The sequence below is a fragment of the Papaver somniferum genome, chromosome 1 (genome assembly GCF_003573695.1).
Source record: "Papaver somniferum cultivar HN1 chromosome 1, ASM357369v1, whole genome shotgun sequence".
Taxonomy (NCBI): Eukaryota; Viridiplantae; Streptophyta; class Magnoliopsida; order Ranunculales; family Papaveraceae; genus Papaver; species Papaver somniferum.
In genome coordinates, this window is record NC_039358.1 from 219,648,552 (window position 1) to 219,670,241 (window position 21,690).

A 21,690-nucleotide genomic window follows, 5' to 3' on the forward strand; every position below is an offset into this window, starting at 1 on the left:
TCACCCCTATTGACATTCCTTGCAGATTTATTAGAGTTGCGCAACGGAAGCTAGAACGATTAGCTTAGTGATTGAATTGTTTGCTTGTAATTCTTTGAAGTGTAGATCGATATCAAATGTTTCATGTATAATATTGTGAATGATAAATTTAAACCTATGAAATGATATTTTTCCCATTGATTATAATTTTGTTATGTATTAATTTGATTTAAATAAAAATAAAAATAATCTCTTTCCGGTAACGCTTCGAGTTCGGATCTCCATACGGGTTTGACCCTGATCCGGAACTTGGGGTGTTACATGTTATATCATTGTCATTACTGCTAACCAGTACATTCTGATTCCACATATCTTACCATAATCTTATTACCGCGACAACTCTTTCTTTCCTTAGCTGCTAGCACTTCTTTAACCTTGCTCCTGCAACAAACTCCACCACCTTCCACATAAATACAATTTTTTTACTCATCCATCCTCTCCAAAAACTCCCTATTTCCTTCCAAACTTCTCAATTTGAATATAATTCCTTCTTAAAAATACTAACAAATGCGTTGAGTTCATTAGTTACACACTTTACACGCGTCCAACGCATCATCCCCATGAACATACGAGATAACAACAAAAATGCTAGTATTTCCCGCAGGAACTGACCCAAGATGATGACAAACATCTATTGATTCCAAACTCCAAGAAAATCTGACAGACCAACAAAGCTTCATACCGTAGTTCCACAACAGTTTTCCCTTCGAAAGTGTCACATGTGTACCAGAGAAGGTTGCAATGGCACCCGATTATGGGGTACCGACAAAGTTTATATATTTCCCAATATCAAGATGAATGTTCGCCTCCAAAATTTCTACCAAAATTTTCTCATTTTCAGTATCCATTTATATTTAAGTTCCCTTAAAATGGTGTTTTCAGGATATCGTAGTAGTGAAATTTTTAGTGGTTGAGCTCAATCGAATTGCTTGGTATCTAACAAATCTGAAATTAAAAAGTACAAAAAATCTTTAAACTACATCACAGTATCTAATAATCTTATTGAAAATCAAATCAAAGTATGAACATGAGAAATTATCTCAACCAAACATCTAATCAAACAATGAACATAAAAATTAGCTCCATCAAACATTAAAGTGAATCTCAGTCCTAATTTCTAATTGAAACTCTGTTAGATTTACAAGAAACCCTATGACAGAAAATTAAGGAAAAAAAGATCAAGGAATAGTGTCACACCTTAAACAAGTTTTGAAAACCCAATCTTGATTGTTCCTGTTTCAAGATAGAAGAAAGAGATTTGGGATTGAGTGAAAGAAAAAGAGGGGGAGGCTCAGAGAGAAGATGAGAGCGAATTTCAGTGATAAGATAGACTTGCTTGGTTTTTTTCCCACTGTGCACGCAATTATCTCGGGAACTGCAGGTAGGAAAGGCTAGTAACTATGGTCGAAATTGTCTCGAGTATATCTTCATCTGATCTGTCATCTCCTATGCACGACACAAAAACTACTGACCATGGTGGAGAGAATTTTTTCTGAATCAAAACATTTACTTATTGGATCATTTGCAAGAACGTATGTTGTCCCCTTTTAACAACCACTGGCTCATTTGCAAGAACATTTTCCAGATAGTCTAGCAACTCTTTAGCCTGGCAGGATCCATAATCAGGGTACGCATCTTATCGGTGCCACACCAAAGCACTCTCCTTAACTAAATTCTATGAAGTACCCATCAGTTGTGTCTGTATATAGTTGCATCACAAGATCTGCAAGTCTTTTTCAATCAAAATCAGCAACCAAATTACAGGTTTCCCAAGAGCACAAAACTCTTTTTCTTTGGAATCTTTTTGTAAAGCTCATTCAGGTGTTCTTTTTTCCATTTTGATTCTTCTCGTGTCAACTGTTATATCATTGTCATTGCTGCTAACTAGTACATTCTGATTCCTCATCTCTTACCATAATTTTATTTTCGCAGCAACTCTTTATTTCCTTTGCTGGTGGAACATCTTTAAATGTTTTCCTGCAACAAACTCCACCACTTTCCTAATTAATACCACTGTTGTACTCATCCCTCCTCTCCAGAAACTCCCTATATTCCTTCCAAACTTCTCCATTTGAATGTACTTCCTTCTTAAAAATGGGAATAGATGCCTTGAGTTCATCAATTACATACTTAGACGCGTCCAACTTATCATCCCTATAAACATACGAGACAGTAACAAAGACACTAGTATTTCCCTCAGGCACTGACCCAAGATGGTGAACAACATCTATTGATTCCAAACTCCAAGACAATCTTACAGAAGAACAAACGGATTAGATTTGACGTTTATCCATTGGTACATAATCTTCATAACGTAGTTCCACGTAAGGGCGGATCTACAGCCAGGCTTCTCCTTGCTAAAGCCATCACCAAAACCAAAATTTCACTTAATTTGCAGTATAAATTTTAGCCAACTCGATTTTAAGCCAATTAATTCTTTTGTGAAGCAAGCGTAAGAAAATCAAGCCCCCCTTGATTCAAATCCTAGTTCCGCCCCTGGTTCCACGACAGTTTTCTATTCGAATGTTTCACGTGTAGTTCCAGAAAAGGATGCAATGGTACCTGATTGTGGGTTACTAACAAAGTTTATATATTTCGTAATGTCAAGCTGAATGTTCCCGGCCAAAATTTCTACCAAAGTTTACTTATTTTCAGTATCCATATCTATTTAAGTTATCTTAATATGGTGTTTTCAGGATGTCGTAGTAGTGAAATTTTTGTGGTTGGGATCAAATGAATTGTTTAGTATCTGACAAATATGAAATGATATAGTACAAAAAATCTCTGGGAACTCAACGCATTTGTTAGTATTTTTAAGAAGGAAACAAATTATCAAGGAATAGTCTTATACCTTAAACAAGATGTGAAAACCCAATCTCTGGAACAAATCGATTGTTCCTGTTTCGAGATCGAAGTACGAGATTTGGGATTGACTGAAAGAGAAAGAGAGTGAGGCTGAAAGAGAAGACGAGAGTGAATTTCAGTGATAAGCCATGCTTGATTGTTTTCCAACTGTGCACGCAAATATCTCGGGAACTGCTGGTAGTGAAAGGTTGGTAAATATGGTGAAAATTGTCTCGAACATATCTTCATCTGATATGTCATTTCTTATGTACGAAACAAAATCCGGTGTCTGTCCTCTGCTGACCATGGCGGAGAAATTTTTTTCTGCATCTAAACATTTACTTACTGATTCATTTGCAAGAATATATGTTGTCCCCTTTTAACAACCACTGGCTCATTTGCAAGAACATTTTCCAGATAGTCTAGCAACTCTTTGGCCTGGCAGGATCCATAATCAGGGTCTGCATCTTGATGGTGCCACATCAAAGCACTCTTTTTAACTTCTATGAAGGACCATCAATTGTGTATATATAATTGCATCACAATAACTGCAATTTTTTGGCAATCAAACTCATCAACCAAATAACAGGTTTCCCAAGAGTACATAACTCTTTTTCTTTTCAATCTTTTTGTAAAGCTCATTCCGGGTTTTTTTTTTTTTTTTTTGACATTTTGATTATGCTCTTATCAATTGTTATATCATTTTCAATGCTGCTAACTAGTATATTCTTGTTCCTCATCTGTTACCATAGTCTTACTACCGCAGCAACTCTTTCTTTCCTTTGCTGCTGGCACTTATTTAACCTTTTTCCTGCAACAAACTCCACCACCTGCTATATTAATACCATTGCTGTACTCGTCCTTCCTCTCCAAAAACTCCCGATTTTCCTTCCAAACTTCTCATTTGAATATACTTCCTTTTAAAAATGGGAACAAATAACTTGAGACCATCAATTACATATTTACACGCGTCCAACGCATCATCCCTATGAACTGGCAGATAGCAACAAAGACGCTATTATTTCCCGCAGGCACTTACCCAAGACGATGTACAACATCTATTGATTCCAAACTCCAAGACAATCTAACAAAAGAACGAATTAATGACACACATGTAGTGGTGCAGGTAAAAGCAGTAGCAGTGTAGGTTAAGTTGGAGTGGCGTAGGTTACTGAAATATTGTGGTGCAGGATAAGGATTTTTGAATTGTAATTTCTTTTCACGTGTGCTAGCTGTCCCACATGTATTTGTCGGTCAGGTGTACGTTAGCCTGTCTTTAAATACACACATTTAATGTGCTGTGTCTGTGTCTGTAAGAAAACTTTATCTTCTCAATTGAAACAATGTGTGTGAGTTTCATGTGATTGATACAATGTCTTTATGGTATCAGACAGGGTAGGTTAGGGTTTTTCTCCTCACCATTTTCGATCCTGTTACTTCAATTTCTTGCTTTGCTATTCAATTTAGCTTCATATTTCTTTACTGTATCAATCTGAGAAGATTTACGAAGTTTCAATCTTGTTTTCAATTCAAGATTTCAAGATCTACTGATCTTTTCTTTACTTTCTTGATTTTTTTTTATCATAATCTCACTACTTTCTTCTTTGATTTTGTATTCTGTCTTCATCATCGACTGTAATGGAGAATCCAACTTCAAATTCTTTTTCTGCAATTCCACTAAATCAATTAACAAACTTCGTCCATCTCAAATTGAAGGATGATAATTTCATCACTTGGCGCAACCTAATGAATCCTGTCATTGCCAAATACAAACTCATGAAATTTCTTGATGGATCTCATGAATGTCCACCTCAATTTACAAATCTTAGAAAAATCAGCAGAATGGAATTGAGAATCCGCTTTACACCGACTGGATGGATGAATATTCAACAATAATAATGTGGATTAATTCAACAATCTCAGACTCTGTTATCGCCTACTTCTCACGATCTACTTCCCCTCATCAACTATAGACTAGTATTGAGGATCGATTTGCAAGAGCATCATCAACTCATTCTATTCAGCTTCGAACCAAATTGCTTTCCATAACTCAAGGTGATCGATCTATTCCATCTCTTATAAATGAAATCAAATCATTATCAGATCAATTAGCAGCAGCTGGTGAAATCATATTAGATAAGGAACTTGTTGTTATTACACTAAAAGCACTTAATTCATATTACATTCCATTTGCAACATCTATGAGACATAGAAATCCTCCTATCTCAAGCATTGAATTACATAATAATCTGTTAAGTGAAGAAGCAAAGATTAGTGACAGACTCAAATCTCAAAAGAAAAATACTGAAGCCAAGGCATTTGTTGCTAATAAAGGATCTTTTAAAGGGGGTTAATATCACAACAATAGAGGCAATTACATGGGAAGAGGCTATTCTAACTCAAATGGGGGTAGATATCCCAATCCAGCAATATTTAATAGAAATCCTTCAGGCAGAGGGTATCAAACTGCTGATAAGCCACCACCATGTCAGATCTGTCTTTCTCCTTATCATCTGGCTCCTAACTGCAGTCAAAGATTAAATTTCTCCTATCAAGGCAGAAGTCCACCAACAAATCTCAGTGCAATGCTAGCAGCTGCTGATATATTTGAATCTCCAGAAGAGTGGATTGCAGACAGTGGTGCAAACAATCATGTTGATTCCAACAAGGATGAATTTCAAGAAGTTACACCATATGATGGCTCAGAACTCATTCAAACTGCTAGTGGTGAAGGTATGTGTATTACTCACAAAGATAACTCTAGTAGAATTTCTAATGATCATTCATTCACACTCAATGATGTTCTTATTGTCCCTCAATCCTCACATAATCTTTTATCCATACATAAATTTACAACAGATAACAATTGCTCATTAACTCTTGATTTAAATGGATTTTGTGTGAAGGATCTCAACTCTAGGAAGCTTCTTTTCCAAGGTCCACATAAAAATGGACTTTATCCTATTTCATTCAGCTCCAAACATCATGCTCTCACCTCCACACTTCATGATCCAACTTTACTTCACAGAAGATTTGGACATCCTTCATTTCAGACTCTACAAAAATTGTGTACTAAACTGAAATTGTCCAATGTTTCTAATAAACCCTTCTTTCGTAATGAATGCAAATTATGCAGATGTCAGAAACTACCATTTCAAATGTCTAGTTCTGAAGCTACTAAACATCTAGAACTTTTGCATATAGACCTCTAGGGTCCTTGTCATGTAGCTTCAACATCAGGTGTCTTATATTATGCAAATATAGTGGATGAATTTACCAAATATTGTTGGCTTTTACCTATTACTACCAAATCAGACTTTACCATGCTTTCATCTCATTTGTCACTAGAATTGAAAATTTATTATCTCACTCTGTAGTTACCATAAGAACTGATAATGGTGGTGAGTTTCTCAATAATTTTCTTTTTCATTTATGTGAATCAAAAGGTATCAGTCATGAACTTTCTTGTCCACACACACCAGAACATAATGGTGTTGCTGAAGTAAAGCATAAACACCTTCTAGGAATCACTATAACTCTTCTTTATCAAGATGGTCTTCCAAATTCTTTTTGGGTAGAAGCACTTCAGACTGCTAATTATCTTATAAATAGGCTGCCAACTAGAGCCATTTCTTTTCAATCACCTTTTGAAGTTCTATTTCATAAACAACCTGACTATAACTTTCTTAAATCTTTTGGTTGTGCTTGTTTTCCATGGCTCAAGCCCTATACCACAAATAAAATTGAACCTAGAAGTAAACATATATTGTATTTTTCTTGGTTATAATTTAAATCACAAAGGCTATAGATGTCTTGACCCTATCTCTGGTAACATTTATATTTCTAGACATGTTTCCTTTAATGAATCTTCATTTCCTTACAAATCACTAATTTCTGAGAGTACTAAATTGCCTCCTACTTCCATTCCAGCTGTTTTGCCTATTGAATTCTCTATTGAGTCTCTTCCTCCAATTTCCACTGTTTAGCCTATTATTTCTTCTCCTAGCATTTCTCCAGCTCCTACTTATACTATGAATGATCACAGCATGACTACTAGGGGTAAAAGAGGAATATACAAGCCAAAATCTTACTTTTATACCAAACATCCATTGCCAGTTTCATTCTTATCTTCCATTCCTACTTGTATTACTGCAGCTAACAAAATTGCTGTTTGGAGAGTTGCTTCTGTGAATGAGTATACTGCTCTTCAAAATGCTGGCACTTGGTCTTTACTACCACCTGAAGATGATAAAAATGTAATTGGATGGAAGTGGGTGTTTAGAATAAAGTACAGTCCTGATGGAAGCATTGACAAGCATAAGGCAAGACTTGTTGCCAAAGGCTATAATCAACAACCAGGACTTGATTTTGAAGATACATTTAGTCCAGTAGCTAAGCCAACCACTATCAGAATTATTTTGTCTATGGAAGTCCAATTCAATTGGCCAATTCATCAGCTTGATGTAAGTAATGTCTTTCTCCATGGTGATCTGAAGGAAACTGTCTATATGGCTCAACCCCATGGCTTTGTAGATCTTGATAAACCTAACCATGTGTGTCTACTACATAAATCCATCTATGGGCCTAACAGGCACCTAGGGAATGGTTTGAGAAGCTTAGTATTGCTCTGATCTCCTTGAAGTTTGTTCATTCAGTTGCAGATTCTTCATTATTTGTTCATGTTGTGATGTAACAACAACTAATACCCCTAGGAATGGGATTTAATTAGAAATGAAGGGATGAATCTCAAATCCTTGATGGATTGAGCCAAAATCTAGTTCGATAAACGAATGCAGCCAAATTGTATTTCATTAACAAAACTCAGGTTGAACAGATAAGAGTCTTCTTACACATTTAATACCCAATAATCGAACCCTAGTAATTACTAATGGATTGGACACACGTGTCACAATCCGACTGATCAAATAATAATAACTAAGGAACCCATTAAGATTACTAAGGGCAAACTCCTATGCATACTACGTGTCACACTGTGACATTGCCTCCTCCTGAAAAACGTCCTTGTCCACAAAGATGAATTTTAGGTAGTGTGCTTTAACTGTTGAGAGATCCTCCCATGTGGCGTTCTCTGGAGAAGAATTTGTCCATTGAAGGAGAAGTTGCCTGATCATCTGGTTGTCTCTGAGAATGGTTCTGGTGCGCAAAATATTTTTAGGAAGCATAATGATTTCCCCAGAATGGTCCACCACAGGGAGAGTTGGTGATGGAATGTGTTTGGGTCCAATGAATTTCTTTAGCTGAGTTACATAGAACACTGGATGTATACGAGCATTGGATGGTAACTGCAGTTTATATGCTACTTTCCACACTCTCTGCAACACTGGAAAAGGGCCATAAAACTTGGAGGAGAGTTTAAAGTTTTTTCTTAAGGAAAGAGAAGCTTGCCTGTATGGTTGTAGTTTGAGATAGACAAGATCTCCAGCTTCAAATGATCTATCTTGTCTAGATTTGTCAGCATATGGCTTCATCCTTTCTTGAGCTAGCTTGAGTGATTCCTTGAGGATATCAAGTAGAGAGTCCCTCTCCTTTAAATAACACTCCACAGCTGCAACTGAAGTAGTAACCTCAAAAGGAAAAGCAAGATGAGGGGGAGCATACCCATAAAGTACTTGGAAGGGGAGAGTTTCAGACTACTGTGAAAACAAGTGTGGTACCACCATTCAGCCAAGGCTAACCAATCACTCCACTTACTTGGTTTGTTCTCAGTGAGGCATCTTAGATAATTCTCCAGACAAACATTCACCCTTTCAGTTTGACCATCTGTCTGAGGGTGATAAGCTGTGCTGAGGTGTAGGCCAGTTCCCACTGCTTTGAATAGATCTTTCCAAAAGTGACTAGTGAATACCTTATCTCTATCAGAGACAATGTAGGAGGGTAAACAATGAAGTTTGAAAACCTGGTTGAGGAATGCATGAGCTACATAATTAGCTGTATATGGATAGGTGTTAAAGGGCTATGAATTGAGCATATTTGGTAAGTCTATCCACAACCACAAGGATGACACTTTTCTTGTTGCTAACAGGGAGGCCCTCAATGAAATCCATTGTGGTATGTTGCCATGCATGGTCTGGGATAGGGATAGGTTGAAGTAATCTAGCAGAATTGGTGGTGTCATGCTTGTTCTTTTGGAAATTGTCATACTGGGAGACAAATTGGACTATATCTCTATGCATACCCTTTTAGTAAAAGTGACTAGCTCTGATAGAAGTGGCTTGAATGCATGAATTCCCTCCAATAGCAGAGGCATGAAGTGACTCCAAAAGGTTCAGTCCAACATTATTACTGGCACCAATGTAGAGTTTAGTTTTATACCTTAGGATCACTTCCTTGTAAGTATGATTAGGGAAACTGGAAGGATTAAGGAGCAAAGCAGAAATAAGTTGGCAACCTTTGGATCATCCTCATAGCTGTTAGAGCATAGCTCGGTCGACCTCGCATGCGTTGCTATCTCAAGCATGTTTTCCAATATTAGTGATCAAAACTATAAGTCTTGATTTCTAGCCTACATAGCTAAGTCTCGGACTAGGATATAAAAGCGTAGTTGAGCTCAAGGACTTCATGGAAATTCATCATACAAGGAAGAAGATCTGTACAAGGAACCGTGGAACTTCATCAACAAAAAGGTATGTGGAGACTTGAACTTATCTATCACTCAAAAGTCTATCTATTCTATCTCCTACTTCTTATGAGACAAAAGTCGTATGCTATATAGACTAGATCATACACATTTGACATTTCGAGCTGAGCATTCATTGCTTATCTTTTATCTCGAAATCGTGTGTTGGTAAAGCATTTCGCTTTGATCAAGTTTATCTTCACCTAGTGACGAAAGTCATGAAAAGTTTCAATCACCTTGAGAATTGCTCTGACGTGAATCGGTCTGTGAATAACGGCTACATAGCGTCCTCTGAGAATGTCTCAATGATTGAAATGGGAGTTTAGATTACATAACCATGTATTCCTTGAACCGAAGTTTTCGAACTTTGTTGATCAAGAGAAATCGGGAGGATTGTGGAATTGGCTTGCCAAGTCCGCGAACCCAGTCCGTAGACTCAGTCCGCGAACTGTCAGAAGTTCTCGACCGAGAATTTCTTTTGGATTTTCCAAAACTCGTTTGTGTGCTAAATTCGCGAACTCAGTCCGCGAACTGGCGGAAGTTCTCTTTCTGAGAATTTCTGCTGAGTTTGGAAAACTCAACCGATTAACTTAAGTCCGCGAACTTGTTTGTGAACTTAAGAGGTTATGATCTAAAGATGTGCTCTGAACATGAAACATTAAATTACTAAGGAATGCTTTATGAAAACCGTGTCTATAATGTTCATGAGCCGATTCAATTGAATCGAATCATCTTTGTTTCAATTGTGTCTTGTGTGTTACATAAGATCTCATAGCAATTGAACAACTCTTTAACTAGTTCATTTGAGCCAATTGAACTAGTTATGGTGAAGAAGAACAAGGTTGATATGAAATTCTCATATGGTTAACCTTTTTGGGTTACTATGTTGAACCAACATACACGTACACGTTTGGGCATGATTTTCACAAACCCAATAAACGTCTACCCAAGTGTGTGTGACAAGCTAAGTCTTCGATCTAACGGTTGAGAAATATTAGCTTGAATCTAAATCAGGTTTTCATCTAACGGTGAATAAGGATTTATTTGTACCTAAGGAAAAAACTTGATTTGAAGGTTATATAAAGGAGACATCTAGCATTGTGCAAAACTAATCCCCACACGTCTGTGTGCTACTAGTGCGCCCGCTAGAGTCGATCTCCATTAACCTTTAATTTTCTTCTTTAAAATCAGGTTAACGACTTAAAAAATTCATTGGGATTGTGAAGCCAGACCGATAATACTTTATCGTAGTTGTGTGATCTGATCTTGCATCTTCTATCGTACGAGTACAATCGATTTATTGGCTTGAGATCGTGAGAGTTCTCCGATAGGCAAGATAAATAAGTCACAAACATCTTCGTCTCACTGTTTGTGATTCCTCGACAAACCGCCTGTGTATTCAGGAAGGATTGTAGAGAGGTGATTGATTAATTTAGGCTGTTCTTCGGGAATATAAGACCGGATTATCAGTTCGTTCCTGTTCACCTTGATTTTATATCTTAAGACGGAACAAAACCTAGGGTTTATCTGTGGGAGACAGATTTATCCTTTGATAGACTTTTCTGTGTGAGACAGATCTGTTTATTATGAAATCTGTGATTTTGGGTTGCAACAACTCTTGGTTGTGGGTGAGATCAACTAAGGGAATCAAGTGCGTAGTATCCTGCTGGGATCAGAGGCGTGGGAGTAAAACTGTACCTTGGATCGGTGGGAGACTGATTGGGGTTCAACTATAGTCCAGTCCGAAGTTAGTTTGCAGTAGGCTAGTGTCTGATGCGGCTTAATACAGTGTGTATTTAATCTGGACTAGGTCCCGGGATTTTTCTGCATTTGCGCTTTCCTCGTTAACAAAATTTTTGGTGTCTGTGTTATTTCTTTTCCGCGTTATATTTTATATAATTAAAATAATACAGGTTGTGCGTTCGTGAACATCAATTGGAAATTCAACCTTTGTTGTTGATTGATATTGATTGATCCTTGGACATTGGTCTTTGGTACTTTCCAAATATTCCTTTTATTTGATAAAGACTCGCTATTGTTTTTAGCTTGAGTAAAAATCAAATCAAGAGAGAGATATTAACTCCTTGAGATACTTTTATCTAGATTGAGTCTGACTGTCTAGTAAATTCTCTAGCAACGTATTTCGGAGTTAGTCCAAACAGATTGCTAAGCGGAATATTGGGTGGTGCTGTTAGACCCCCGCAGAAGTTGCAGCTGGACTCCACTGAAAGGAATTCTTCTTGAGAAGGGTAGTGAGTGGTTTAGTTATAGCTCCATAGTTTTTAACAAACTTTCTGTAGTAGCCAGTGAGACCCAAGAACTCTCTTAGTTCCTTGATGGTGGTTGGTAATGGCCATGACTGCATACATGCAACCTTATTAGGATATGCACAAACTCCCTCTCTAGTGATAATATGACCTAAATACTCTAAAGAATATTGGCCAAAGCTGCACTTGAATAGTTTAGCAAAAAATTGGTGTTGTCTGAGTAATGAGAAAACCACCATGAGATGCTATAAATGTTCTTCCATGCTGGAGCTGTAGATGAGAATATCATCAAAGAACACCAAGACAAATTTCCTCAAGAAAGGCTGAAAAATTTCATTCATGACAACTTTAAAAGTAGCAGGGGAATTAATCAGGCCAAATGGCATGACTTTGGACTCATAGTGGCCCTGGTGAGTTTTAAATGCAATCTTGTGAATGTCCCTAGCATAGACTCTGATTTGGTGGTAACCAGCTCTCAAATCAATCTTGGTAAGAAACGTGAAACCCTTAAGCTCATCCAATAACTCATCAACAATGGGTATGTGAAACTTATCCTTAATAGTAATACTATTGAGTTTCCTATAGTCAACACAAAACCTCTATGCGTTGTCCTTTTTCTTAACCAAAAGAATAGGTGAAGCAAAAGGACTGTGGATGGGTTGAATGATGCCAGAGTTTAGCATCTCTTTAACAATGTGTTCAACAACATCTTTTTGTATATAAGGGCATTTATAGGCTCTTTGGTTTCACAGGAGTTGAGTGCGGTTGTAAGGGAATTGTATGATCCAAACTTCTTTTAAGGGGGAGGGAAGTTGGTTCTGCAAAGATGTCATTAAACTCTTGAAGTAAAAGAAGTAGTTCAGGAGGTGTGGGGGTGGGGTAGAGGGTGTAGAAATGGAAAATAGATGTCCCACCAGTCCATGAGAAGTTTGTGTAAAAATTTCTTGATTGCCTCACCACTCATCATTAACGAGGAAGACTTAGGAGATATGCCTTGTAAAGTAATTCTCTTGTCTTTGTATTTGAAAGTAAAAGATAAGATAGAGAAGTTAAAGAGAACATCACCCAAAGTTCTTAACCAATCTGCTCCAAGTACAATGTCACACCCTCCTAGTGGTAAAATCCTTATGCTCTCCATAAATTGGTGACCCTGCATACTCCAAGTCAGCTGAGGGCATATACCAGTGCTTACAGTCTTCTCTCCATTAGAAACTGTAACCAACATTGGATTAGTGTGTTCAATGTGTCATTGAAGTGAACTGGCTAGAGCACTGTCAATAAAAATGGTAGTGCTTCCTGAATCAATTAAAATGGACACTCTCTTGTTAAGCAGAAGACCTGGAATTCTAATGGTGTCACCTGTTGCAGTGCCTGTAAGAGTATGTATTGAAATTTCCACATCAGAATGAAATGGGGATTTATTAGTCTCTTCAAACACCTCTTCTTCCACCTCAATATCTTGTAGTTCATTTTTGTCCATGTGCAGCATGAAGAGCTTTTGTTTTCCCTTACAAAAGGGCCCTGCCTTGCATACCTCATCACAGTTACAACATAAAACCTGAGCTCTCCTTCTATTCATTTCATCAGGTGTGAGTCTCTTAATAGAAGGTGTAGGTGACTGAATTTTGTTTGGCATTGTAAAAGAGGATTTAGGAGTGATGAGAGCAGATTTGGGAGAGGTCAAAATTGGTTTTGGTGTAAAATTGGTATAAGAAGATTGTCTATTAGAGTTGAAGGTAGTTTGAAATTATTTGGCAAAATATTTGGTGGCAGTAGTGGCTAAAATGAGTTTTTGTTCTTGTAGTCTAGCAAGGGAAAAAGCATCTGCTAAAGTTTTAGGATGAAACATAGAGATGGTTTTGCCTATTTCATCTTTTAGGCCACTAAGGAAACTCATAACAAAATACTCTTCACTAAGAGTTGGATTCATCTTCAACATCAAATTTTTCAACATTTCAAATTCTTCATAATAATCATCCACAGAAGATGTTTGTACTAACTTATTAAAACTGCCAACAAAATTCTCCTCAATAGGATTTTCAAAACGTGCACAAAGATTAATAGTTAAATCTTGCCAAGTAATTCGATGTCTATTTACTTGAAAGTTTAAAAACCAAGTTTCATCTTTACCTCCAAGATAAATCGCAGCAATATTTACCTTCTTGTGTTCCTCAATATCATTCAGCTCGAAATATCTCTCACTCTTTTGAATCTAAGCTCTAGGATTCTCACCATAAAATCTTGGGAAGTCCAACTTAGGAAGACGATGAAAGTGATTCTGATGTGAAGTTGCAAATCGATTACCTCCATGAAGGTCTAAATTGGAATTAGTAGTCGTTCTGGTATTGAATCAAACTTCTGAAGAAGAAGATCGAACTTAGAAGTCAGATATGTTGAGAAACTAGTGAAATTAGCCTGTAATTTAGGGATGGTAGTAGTGTTTGCTTCAACCTTATCGTTCACTTCTTTGAGTGCCATTAGAAAAAATTTGTATGAAAATTGGGTGGATCTGAACTGCTCTGATACCAATTGTTGTGATGTAACAACAACTAATACTCAGAGGAATGGGATTTAATTATAAATGAAGGGATAAATATCAAATCCTTGATGGATTGAGCCAAAATCTGGTTCGATAAACGAACGCAGCCAAATTGTATTTCATTAACAAAACTCAGGTTGAACAAATAAGAGTCTTCTTACACATTTAATACCCAATAATCGAACCCTAGAAATGATTAATGGATTGGACACAGGTGTCACAATCCGACTGATAAACTAATAATAACTAAGGCACCTATTAAGATTACTACGGGCAGACTCCTATGCATACTACGTGTCACATTGTGACATTGCCTCCTCCTAAAAAACGTCCTTGTCCACAAGGATGAATTTTGGGTAGTGTGCTTTAACTGTTGAGAGATCCTCCCATGTGGCGTTCTCTGGAGAAGAATTTGTCCATTGAAGGAGAAGTTGCCTGATCAGATGGTTGTCTCTGAGAATGGTTCTGGTGCGCAAAATACTTTCAGGAAGCATAATGATTTCCCCAGAATGGTCCACCACAGGGAGAGTTGGTGATGGAATGTTTTTGCGTCCAATGAATTTCTTTAGCTGAGATACATGAAACACTGGATGTATACGAGCATTGGATGGTAACTGCAGTTTATATGCTACTTTCCCCACTCTCTGCAACACTGGAAAGGGGCCATAAAACTTGGAAGAGAGTTTAAAGTTTTTTCTTAAGGAAAGAGAAGCTTGCCTGTATGGTTGTAGTTTGAGATAGACAAGATCTCCAGCTTCAAATGATCTATCTTGTCTAGACTTGTCAGCATATAGCTTCATCCTTTCTTGAGCTAGCTTGAGTGATTCCTTGAGGATATCAAGTAGAGAGTCCCTCTCCTTTAAATAACACTCCACAGCTGCAACTGAAGTAGTAACCTCAAAAGGAAAAGAAAGATGAGGGGGAGCATACCCATAAAATGCTTGGAAGGGAGAGAGTTTCAGACTACTGTGAAAACTAGTGTGGTACCACCATTCAGCTAAGGCTAACCAATCACTCCACTTACTTGGTTTGTGCCCAGTGAGGCATCTTAGATAATTCTCCAGACAAGCATTCACCCTTTCAGTTTGACCATATGTCTGAGGGTGATAAGCTGTGCTGAGGTGTAGGCCAGTTCCCACTGCTTTGAATAGATCTTGCCAAAAGTGAATAGTGAATACCTTATCTCTATCAGAGACAATGTAGGAGGGTAAACCATGAAGTTTGAAAACCTGGTTGAGGAAAACATGAGCTACATAATTAGCTGTATATGGATGGGTGTTAAAGGGCTATGAAATGAGCATATTTGGTAAGTCTATCCACAACCACAAGGATGACACTTTTCTTGTTGCTAACAGGGAGGCCCTCAATGAAATCCATTGTGATATGTTTCCATGCATGTTCTGAGATAGGGAGAGGTTGAAGTAATCTAGCATAATTGGTGGTGTCATGCTTGTTCTTTTGGTAATTGTCATACTGGGAGACAAATTGGACTATATCTCTATGCATACCCTTCTAGTAAAAGTGACTAGCTCTGACAGAAGTGGCTTGAATGCCTGAATGCCCTCCAATAGCAGAGGCATGAAGTGACTCCAAAAGGTTCAGTCCAACATTATTACTGGCACCAATGTAGAGTTTAGTTTTATACCTTAGGATCCCTTCCTTGTAAGTATAATTAGGGAAACTGGAAGGATTAAGGGGCAAAGCAGAAATAAGTTGGCAACCTTTGGATCATCCTCATAGCTGTTAGAGAATAGCTCGGTCGACCTCGCATGCGTTGCTATCTCAAGAATGTTTTTCAATGTTAGTGATCAAAACTATAACTATTGATTTCTAACCTACATAGCTAAGTCTCGGACTAGGATATAAAAGTGTAGTTGAGCTCAAGGACTTCATGGCGATTCATCATACAACGACGAATATCTGTACAAGGAACCGTGGAACTTCATCAACAAAAAGGTTTGTGGAGACTTGAACTTATCTATCACTCAAAAGTCTATCTATTCTATCTCCTACTTCTTATAAGACAACAGTCGTATGCTATATAGACTAGATCATACACATTTGACATTTCGAGCTGAGCATTCATTGCTTATCTTTTATCTCGAAATCGTGTGTTGGTAAAACATTTTGCTTTGATCAAGTTTATCTTCACCTAGTGACGAAAGTCATGAAAAGTTTCAATCACCTTGAGAATTGCTCTGACGTGAATCGGTCTGTGAATAAAGACTACATAGCGTCCTATGAGAATGTCTCAATGATTGAAATGAGAGTTTAGATTACATAACCATGTATTCCTTGAACCAAATTTTCGAACTTTGTTGATCAAGATAAATCGTGAGGATTGTGGAATTGGCTTGCCAAGTCCTCGAACCCAGTCCGCAGACTCAGTCATCGAACTGTCAGAAGTTGTCGACCGAGAATTTCTGTTGGATTTTCCAAAACTCGTTTGTGTGCTAAGTCCGCGAACTCAGTCCACGAACTGGCGGAAGTTATCTTTCCGAGAATTTCTGTTGAGTTTGGAAAAATCAACCGATTAACTTAAGTCCGCGAACTTGTTTGTGAACTTAAGAGGTTATGATCTAAAAATGTGCTCTGAACATGAAACATTAAAATACTCAGGAATGCTTTATGCAAACCGTGGATATAATGTTCATGAGACGATTCAATTGAATCGAATCATCTTTGTTTCAATTGTGTCTTGTGTGTTACATAAGATCTCATAGCAATTGAACAATTCTTTAACTAGTTCATTTGAGCCAATTGAACTAGTTATGGTGAAGAAGAACAAGGTTGATATGAAATTCTCATATGGTTAACCTTTTTGGGTTACTATGTTGAACCAACATACACGTACACGTTTGGGAATGGTTTTCACAATCCCAGTAAACGTCTACCCAAGTGTGTGTGACAAGCTAAGTTTTCGATCTAACGGTTGAGAAATATTAGCTTGAATCTAAATCAGGTTTTCATTTAACGGTGAATAAGGATTGCTTTTTACCTAAGGCAAAACCCTGATTTGAAGGTTATATAAAGGAGACATCTAGCATTGTGCAAAACTAATCCCCACATGTATGTGTGCTACTAGTGCGCTCGCTAGAGTCGATCTCCATTAACCTTTGATTTTCTTCTCTAAAATCAGGTTAACGACTTAAAGACTTCATTGGGATTGTGAAACCAGACCGATACTACTTTATCGTAGTTGTGTGATCTGATATTGCATATTCTATCGTACGTGTACAATCGATTGATTGGCTTGAGATCGTGAGAGTTCTTCGATAGGCAAGATAAATAAGTCACAAACATCTTCGTCTCACTGTTTGTGATTCCTCGACAAAACGCCTGTGTATTCAGAAAGGATTGTAGAGAGGTGATTGATTAATCTAGGTTGTTCTTCGGGAATATAAGACTGGATTATCAATTGGTTCCTGTTCACCTTGATTTTATATCTTAAGATGGAACAAAACCTAGGGTTTATCTGTGGGAGAGAGATTTATCCTTTGATAGACTTTTCTGTGTGAGACAGATCTGTTTATTATGAAGTCTGTGATTTTGGGTTGCAACAACTCTTGGTTGTGGGTGAGATCATCTAAGGAAATCAAGTGCGTAGTATCCTGCTGGGATCAGAGGCGTAGGAGTACAACTGTACCTTGGATCGGTGGGAGACTGATTGGGGTTCAACTATAGTCCAGTCTGAAGTTAGTTTGCAGTAGGCTAGTGTCTGAAGTGGCTTAATACAGTGTGTATTTAATCTGGACTAGGTCCCGGGATTTTTCTGCATTTGCGGTTTCCTCCTTAACAAAATTTCTGGTGTCTGTGTTATTTCTTTTCCGCATTATATTTTATATAATTGAAATAATACAGGTTGTTCGTCCGTGATCATCAGTTGGAAATCCAACCTTTGGTTGTTGATTGATATTGATTGATCCTTGGACATTGGTCTTTGGTACCGTCTAAGTATTCCTTGTATTTGATAAAGACTCGCTATTATTTTTAGCTTGAGTAAAAATCAAATCAAGAGAGAGATATTAACTCCTTGATATACTTTTATCTAGATTGAGTCTGACTGTCTAGTTGATTCTCTAGCAACGTATTTCGGAGTTAGTCCATACAGATTGCTAAGCGGAATATTGGGTGGTGCTGTTAGACCCCCGCAGAAGTTGAGGTTTTCAAAAGCAGAAGTTGCAGTTGGACTCCAATGAAAGGAATTCTTCTTGAGAAGGGTAGTGAGTGGTTTAGTTATAGTTCCATAGTCTTTAACAAACTTTCTGTAGTAGCCAGTGAGACCCAAGAACTCTCTTAGTTCCTTGATGGTGGTTGGTAATGGCCATGACTGCATACATGCAACCTTATTAGGATCTGCACAAACTCCCTCTCTAGTGATAATATGACCTAAATAATCTAAAGAATATTGGCCAAAGCTGCACTTAGATAGTTTAGCAAAAAGTTGGTGTTGTCTGAGTAAAGAGAAAACCACCATGAGATGCTCTAAATGTTCTTCCATGATGGAGCTGTAGATGAGAATATCATCAAAGAACATCAAGAAAAATTTCCTCAAGAAAGGCTGAAAAATTTCATTCATGAGAGCTTCAAAAGTAGCAGGGGAATTAATCAGGCCAAATGGCATGACTTTGGACTCATAGTGGCCCTGGTGAGTTCTAAATGCAATCTTGTGAATGTCCCTATCATAGACTCTGATTTGGTGGTAACCACCTATCGAATCAATCTTGGTAAGAAACATGAAACCCTTAAGCTCATCCAATAACTCATCAACAATGGGTATGGGAAACTTATCCTTAATAGTAATACTATTGAGTTTCCTATAGTCAACACAAAACCTCCATGTGTTGTCCTTTTTCTTAACCAAAAGAATAGGTGAAGCAAAAGGACTGTGGATGGGTTGAATGATGCCAGAGTTTAGCAGCTCTTTAACAATGTGTTCAACAACATCTTTTTGTATATAAGGGAATTTATAGGCTCTTTGGTTCATAGGAGTTGAGTGCGGTTGTAAGGGAATGGTTTGATCCAAACTTCTTTTAGGGGGAAGGGAAGTTGGTTCTGCAAAGATGTCATTAAACTCTTGAAGTAAAAGAAGTAGTTCAGGAGGTGTGGGGGTGGGGTAGAGGTTGTAGAAATGGAAAATAGATGTCCCACCAGTCCATGAGAATTTTGTGTAAAAAATTTCTTGATTGCCTCACCACTCATCATTAACAACGAATACTTAGGAGATATGCCTTGTAAAGTAATTCTCTTGTCTTTGTATTTGAAAGTAATAGATAATATAGAGAAGTTAAAGAGAACATCACCCAAAGTTCTTAACCAATCTGCTCCAAGTAAAATGTCACACCCTCCTAGTGGTAAAATCCTTATGCTCTCCATAAATTGGTGACCCTGCATACTCCAAGTCAGCTGAGGGCATATACCAGTGCTTACAGTCTTCTCTCCATAGCAACTGTAACCAACATTGGATTAGTGTGTTCAATGTGGCACTGAAGTGAACTGGATAGAGCACTGTCAATAAAACTGGTAGTGCTTCCTGAATCAATTAAAATGGACACTCTCTTGTTAAGCAGAAGACCAGGAATTCTAATGGTGTCACCTGTTGCAGTGCCTGTAAGAGCATGCACTGAAATTTCCACATCAGAATGAACTGGGGATTCATTAGTCTCTTCAAACACCTCTTCTTACACCTCAATATCTTGTAGTTTATTATTGTCCATGTGCAGCATGAAGAGCTTTTGTTTTCCCTTACAAAAGTTCCCTGCCTTGCATACCTCATCACAGTTATAACATAAACCCTGAGCTCTCCTTCTATTCATTTCATCAGGTGTGAGTCTCTTAATAGAAGGTGTTGGTGACTGAATTTTGTTTGGCATTGTAAAAGAGGATTTAGGAGTGATGAGAGCAGATTTGGGAGAGGTCAAAATTGGTTTTGGTGGAAAATTGGTACAAGAAGATTGTCTATTAGAGTTGAAGGTAGTTTGAAATGATTTGGCAAAATATTTGGTGGCAGTAGTGGCTAAAATGAGTTTTTGTTCTTGTAATCTAGCAAGGGAAAAAGCATCTGCTAAAGTTTTAGGATGAAACATAGAGATGGTTTTGCCTATTTCATCTTTGAGGCCACTAAGAAAACTCATAACAAAATACTCTTCACTAAGAGTTGGATTCATCTTCAACATCAAAGTTTTCAACATTTCAAATTCTTCATAATAATCACCCACAGAAGATGTTTGTACTAACTTATTAAAACTGCCAACAAAATTCTCCTCAATAGGATTTTCAAAACGTGCACAGAGATTAATAGTTAAATCTTTCCAAGTAATTCGATGTCTATTTACTTGAAAGTTTAAAAACCAAGTTTCAGCTTTACCTTCAAGATAAATCGCAGCAATATTTACCTTCTTTTGTTCCTCAATATCATTCAGCTCAAAATATCTCTCACTCTTTTGAATCCAAGCTCTAGGATTCTCACCATCAAATCTTGGAAGTCCAACTTAGGAAGACGATGAAAGTGATTCTGATGTGAAGTTGCAAATCGATTACCTCCATTAAGGTCTAAATTGGAATTAGTAGTCGCATCTGGTATTGAATCAAACTTCTGAAGAAGAAGATCGAACTTAGAAGTCAGATCTGTTGAGAAACTAGTGAAATCAGCCTGTAATTTAGCGATGGCAGTAGTGTTTGCTTCAACCTTATCGTTCACTTCTTTGAGTGCCATTAGAAAAAAAATTTGAATGAAAATTGGGTGGATCTGAACTGCTCTGATACCAATTGTTGTGATGTAAAAACAACTAATACCCAGAGGAATGAGATTTAATTAGAAATGAAGGGATAAATATCAAATCCTTGGTGTATTGTGCCAAAATCTGGTTCGATAAACGAACGCAGCCAAATTGTATTTCATTAACAAAACTCGGGTTAAACAGATAAGAGTCTTCTTACACATTTAATACCCAATAATTGAACCCTATTAATGACTAATGGATTGGACACACGTGTCACAATCCGACTGATCAACTAATAATAACTAAGGCACCCATTAAGATTACTAAGGGCAGACTCCTCTGCATTCTACTTGTCACACTGTGACAGTTCACAAGGATGGCAATCAAATTACAGTTGCCCTTGTTTATGTGGATGATATCCTGCTTATTGGTTCTTCATCAGCCTTTATTCTTCATGTCATTGCTCAGTTGCAGTTGCAGTTTCCAATTAAGGATTTGGGTCCTCTGCATTATTTTTTGGGTCTTGAAGTTCATAGGAATGCTGATTCTTTATTCTTATCTCAGACTAAGTATATAGTGGATCTTCTCAATAAATTTCATATGGAGGTTTCTAAGTCATGTAAGATTATAATTGCTGCTTCA

General features: G+C 37.4%; 1 pseudogene; it reads right to left on the reverse strand.

Annotated features, from left to right (window-relative positions):
- Positions 1-2,039: 2,039 nt before the first annotated feature.
- Positions 2,040-2,701, reverse strand: LOC113360573 (annotated as a pseudogene).
- Positions 2,702-21,690: the final 18,989 nt, after the last annotated feature.